The sequence below is a fragment of the Pan troglodytes genome, chromosome 4 (assembly GCF_028858775.2).
Source record: "Pan troglodytes isolate AG18354 chromosome 4, NHGRI_mPanTro3-v2.0_pri, whole genome shotgun sequence".
NCBI lineage: Eukaryota > Metazoa > Chordata > Mammalia > Primates > Hominidae > Pan > Pan troglodytes.
Genome location: NC_072402.2, coordinates 3,836,334 through 3,842,500, shown reverse-complemented (window position 1 = coordinate 3,842,500; position 6,167 = coordinate 3,836,334).

Sequence of the window (6,167 nt, the reverse complement as noted above, 5' to 3'; positions counted from 1 at the left end):
TTTTCATCCTCAGTGCATCTTTTTACATATATATATTTTTTTGTTTTTGTCTTCTTTTGCCAAGTAATGATTAACAGCAATTTGCTTTTATTAGTAAAGGGTTCTAACAGCAGAATGACAATTTTAATTTTACATATTCAATTCATCACATCATTAGATGAATGCAAAACTGTTCACCTTTGCATATTCACTGAATTTTGCACTGTGGGATCGAATGGTAAGATGAGCTTTAAATCTGCAAATTAAATATTAGGTGCCCCCTATAGTAATACATTAAGCGTGATTGGCTTAGGAGATGACAAGGAGAATGTGACAGAAATTATATCAATCCAACATATTTGTTCTTCAGTTTGCTCTCCCACATTTTATTGTGAGGACTAGCAGATAAAAAACACAACTGTTTGCTAATAGGACTCACATCTTGTTATGGGGGCTGATTTTCCGTTTCCCCTAACTCACCGTGATTACTTTTTTAGAAGCTCTCCCTTCTCCCCAGCTGATCCTCATCTAGTTAGGTGGCATTAATGACACTTCAGTCATCCCGGCTTTCAAGCCGAGTCCTTCCACAGCGAACAGAGAGTTGACATTTCCTGACATTTTCCCAACTAATTACAGGACAAATAATTAAGCATGTTCTCGTATGTAACAAATGAAGGCAAAAGCCGTCTGTCAAGGCTGGTGATTGATGACACTCCGGGAGACTTTATCTGATGGGTCCTGCCATGCAATGGAGGGGAAGCAAATTTATTAGAATGAACAATGCAAATTCTGAGTCATCTCATCCAGTTATGCACCAAAGCAATATCCATGTCAAGGTGAATGTGACAATGAAAGCCAAATATTTGCATTTTGTGGAGCAGGTTGAAGGGGAAATCAGAGCGAGAAGATGACAGGCCTAATTATTTTGGCTCATACAGGCTGGGACAGCTGTTTCTGGTGTCCTGAACAAGCCTGTCACACAGGTAACTAAATAGGTCTGCATATAAGTCTGTATCCAACACTGTACTGAGATGTCTACCGCTAATGACCAACGCTAATGTTACTGCCATCCCTGAAAAACAGAAAATGTGTCACCGTGCACCTTCTGCATGGCAGTCAACATTTCGCTACATAATTACTTGTTAGTGAATTAATTCCTATCTGTCAGTATCTATGCCAGTGTCATTTTTAGACCATTACAAAATTATGCCATCACTATAGCAACTGCAGGCACAGTTAAAAGGCAAAAGAGTTCAGATACGCAGGAAAAGTGCCTAGTTAGGAAAGAGATAATAACGTAAAACCCAAATCCAAATGCCCACGTCCACCACCCTCATTTTCTTTATTTGGACTATGCATCTGATCAATGATCATTAAACAATAACTTCAGGTTTCCAATTTCAATCCGCGGTTAATATTTCATGTAATTAAAACCGCAGTCCGCAGTAGTATCTCTCTGAAAGGAGGAAGCTCACCGCACCGTCAAGTCAATTAATTGGGTGCTTAAAAGTGACAAGCCCGACGCCGCGTCGGGGTCTGCGAGCCCGTATGCAAATGTGCACACGCCTGAGAGCATCGCAGCACCTCTCCCTTAGCTTGGCTTCCTCCACAATGGATCCCTATTGAGTGTGTGTTCAGATCCCTCCCTGTTTTCTTCCGCCTCCCTTTGTGCAGGTTTCGTTTGCTCCCACGCACTGCCAGACTGTGCCGCGTCCCTTTCCCGTTCAGCCCTGCAAGAGGCCATCACGGTAGGAAGAGCGTTCCTTGCTTTATTCAAATCAACACACTACAGGATTCAGATGCTCTCTGCACTAAGAACAATTGGCAACCTTTTGCACCCTAAATGCCCCTGGAGAAATACATTTTAAGATGGAGAGAGAGAATCAGAGGTGGGGCAGGGTGGGGGAATAGAGAGAAAGAGAGAGAACCAGGGAGAGGCAGGGAGACAAAAATTGTGACTAACCGAAAAAAATGTTAAAACCCTTAATTTTGAATAAAAGTAGAAAATATAAAATATCATAGGAAACAGAATCTTTGTTCATTGATTTTTCCCTTTTAATTAATTAAAATATTACCAAGCTGGAAATGAACAGCTCCACTAAGCCACCCACATAAATTCATCACGTTGGTGTGTAAAACAAGGTCACTTCTGGTAACTGCAAACATTTTACCGGTGAATTTGAAATGATGTGTCTCAGGCAGACATCTGACTGAGAATGGTATTGTTGGGCCCCAGTGATTCAGGGAAATGACGAGATAAAGAAGAGAGAATTTGGAAACTGAAAAGCTGCAGTTAAGGTTGGACATTCTTTAGAAACATCATTGTGTTTCCGATTGTCGCCCTCATTTTTGTGCATTGAGCTGCCTTATTTTTAATGCTCTCTGATGTGATGGGGGTGCGGTATTTTGGATGCATTGAGATGCATGTTAATGGGCAGTGAGGTTAAGAATGCAGACGCATGAAATGGGGTGACCTGGGGATTGCATTCAGAGCCCGACGTGCCACAGGTGATCCTCGAGCAGGTGAAGATGTGATCAGAAGCAGAGTCCATCCCGAAGATTCCTTGGGTCAATATGCGTGTTGGCGGGGTCCTATCAGAGAAACAGAAATACATGATGATCAGCTGGGGGAGGCTGCCGAAAGCCCTGACTTGCAAAGGTGTGTCACTCCTTAGTTCACCGGCATCGTCTCAGAGGCACAGCACGTGGCTTGGCCGCCTGTCACATTCTGGCAGATTCCCAGGACAAGGGTGAGTCCTAACTGAGAGAGCCGAACTTGCACTGCTGGTCCCGCCTCATGCTGGAAGCGGTGAGAGATTTAACTTGGGTTCCACTTAACAAGGTTAAGCTTGCAGTGCCGCTGGTTACTTCAGAATCCCGAACGGGCAGAAATCAATAATTTCCCTGGAAGGGTCTTGGCCATTGCTCCCTTCTTGACAGTGCCATCGACAGTTGTTAACACAAAGGCAACAAAGAAAGGCGAGGACCCTTTTGAAATAATGCTCAATTTTGCATATTTATGTGATTTCCCAGCACACCTTATACTATCTGAATGTTCGCAGCATGGCAAGTTGCTAAGGACTGACTCTGGGAGGACAATTCTTAATTTGTTGGAGACTTATTTTGCTTACATTTCAGGCATAATGACAAATCCCAAATTAATCAATTTTAAGCAAAAGAATCAAGTAATTTGTAATTGGTAAAAGAATAGTTGGGCATGCAGAAAGTGGCTAAGTCCACTCTCTGGTCAAGAAGCAGGTTTCTAGGCATGTAAATAATGCATTATCTTGATAAAGATTGTATACAAATTTGATACAAGGAGCCAATGAGACAGTTTCTGTCTAATGATCCTAGTCAATCTAATTAATGCATTCTGCTACATTACATTTTAAGAAGTGACCATTGTGTAATACACTTTGAAATATGCACAAGCTAATGGGATAAGATACAAAAATTATTATGCTGACAGTAAATCATATTACATTCCTAATAAGCATTAACTAGATAACTAGGTCAAAGCAGTATTATCTTAATTGATTTTTCAAAAGAAACCTGACAGAAAAATGTCAATGCTCGAATATTTCTTCATGCATCATTAAAACAAGATTGGCTTTTAACAAAAGAAGAGCCCTTCACAGAATTGATTCTTGCTTCGGGCTGCCTGCAAGTAAGTGTATTACATAAAAATCTATACAGGATATTAAAACAACACCGCTCTGCAAGACAGTTACAATTAAAAGCTGACACCCCCCAATGTGTCGGACACAGTGGCTTGCCAGCAAATGTAAGAAAGTCTTCCTAGCCACCGGTGGAGGAGCACCACACACTCTGCGGTTGCAGGGAAAGGCACTGATTATAGGAGTTTCTAATTAAATTAGAACACCCATCCCTTCTCTGTTTTGAAACAGCATAGTTATTAAACAAATCTCACAGGATTACTCGGGAAACCCCATCAACGTTACCCGGAGTCTGTAATGGAAGTTGCAGGCCTGCAGATTCCAACAGAAGCTGTGGATGGGGATGCCTTACAAGTCTCCGGCAGCTCAGGTCAGGGAGGAGAGCAGGAAGGTCCTTCTGGCCCTCACAAGGGGAAAGTGTTGGAACTCTGCCTGGGTTGGGACCGCCTCCTCGTGGAGTGCTGTGTCAGCCAGGGGTTGATTTGGTTCAACTCTTGGGTGGCTTCTTGCCCAAGAAACCTTTGTGCTTTGTAGAAGTTCACAGTCCTGACTGGGAACCTAAATTGTCACTGGCTCCAAGGACATCTGTCCCTGACTTATTTTCTGTGTTTTGCTTCCTCCAACTAAGAATCAAACCAGTTCCACGTGCCTAAAGCAGGTCCACAAAGCAAGACATAGATGAGGCTTGTTCTTAACCCCTAAGGTGCTGAGCAAGCAGGGCAGACCCAGGCCAGGGCTGTCCCGACAGAAGAGTCCTCCGGTAGCACCTGCTTTGGAAAAGCATTTTGTTGGTTACCCAGGAGGCTTCACCATCAGGACACTAGGCCTCGGTTGAGGGGTTTGTGATTCACCCATGGTGAAAGTTTAAACATTTCAAGAGAAAAATAAAGGCAAAAATAGGCACAGTCTTGTAGTTTTTAATTTTAGACAGAAGATAGCTGAAAAACATCACACCTTTCCTTAAACTACTTCTTTCCTTCCATTCTCTCTTCCCCTTTTTGCTTTTTAAGTTCCAAATCACTTTTGTTTAGCTGATTTATCCTTTGTACGTAATTATTCCTTCTCTCTCTCTCTCTTTCTTGCTCTCTCTGTCTCTCTCTCTGCATATTTATTTTCATGTGAAGAACAAGTGGTTCTTTGTGACTTGGAATGAAAACTGAAGACTCCTATAAAACAAACACTCTAGAATTGAGAGTTGGCTTATTCAAAGAACCACAGTCTTTAGATAACTGGCAAAATGAGATCTATTGGTGACTCTTTATGAAGAAGGAATTTGTGTTAATCAGACAAAACTAGGCTGTGTGTTTGACATGGTTTTGGATAATTCAGGACTTCACTGAGCAGACTTCTAATCTACCAACTCTGTCAATTAATATGGCTTTACCTATGTACGTCTCATTTCGCTAACAAAAAGGTGTTAAGTGTTTCAATTAATAGAAAAGCTTCCACCCAGGTACTGCCCCCATGACCTGGGAAGGTATTTCACTTTCCTGAGCCTGCCAACTGTCCATGCAAACAGTAATAGCACCACACAAAGGTGCTGGAGGCTGAATAAGGAGTGAGGAGTGCTGAATATTGGCTGTTCCCCATACTCAGGGTCAGCAGGCAATCAACTTTTCTACCAGAAATTATCTTACAGGTGTCTATAACTTACCTTTTTAAATAAAAATTTTGAAACTTTTTATAGTAATTTTCTTCTAAAACATATTTTATGATTCATTTCATTACAGCAGAATGCAGGAGACATAATTTGATCTCTTTATGGGGGCCGGGGCACCCCAAAATCCATGTGTTTATGAAGTGGCTACTTAGTTCCAAGCCCCAGGGATCTGATGGTGAGCTCGGCCCTCGCAGGAGAAGGGCAGGGGCTGGGGGCCTCTGAACGGTGCCCACCCAGTCTTGAGGTTCGGGCAGGCCTGGATATTGAGTAGGATGACCAGGTAGCCTGACTCTCCACGGAACAAATCAGCTGAGTAACTCACTGTCTTCACTGCTTAATATCTGCAGCCCATTGCGGGCGCTTCACTGCATTGTCGATTGCGATCTCACGTGCGAAGCTGTGAGGGAAACGCGGTGATGCCCATGTGCTAGAAGAGGAAACGGAGGCGCACGTGTCACTAGCACGTGTGGAAGCCACAGCTGGCACTTGCCTTCTGGGACTTCTAAGCCTCTCACCCACAGGGGCATGGCCCTGGGACCTGACAGCTGTTTCCCATCTCCGGGTACATTGCCAGGAGGAACTGCGCGACCATAGGATCCCGCTCTATCTCCCGTCCCTCCCTGCTAGGGTCCTAACCTACCGGCTTTCCCTGCCCTGTCTCTCTTAGGTTCTTCCTCCTTCACGGTAACCAACAGAACCAAGTCATGCCCAGTCTCTGGGGAGGCGCATGGGGTGGGGAGACAGGCCGAGGTTTAAGCCAGACACCTTTGAGTTTTGGTCTTGCCTGGATTAAGGCTGCTTTGCTTCACCGTTTCATCACCTTGGATGAAGAAAGTAAGACTTATTGCTCA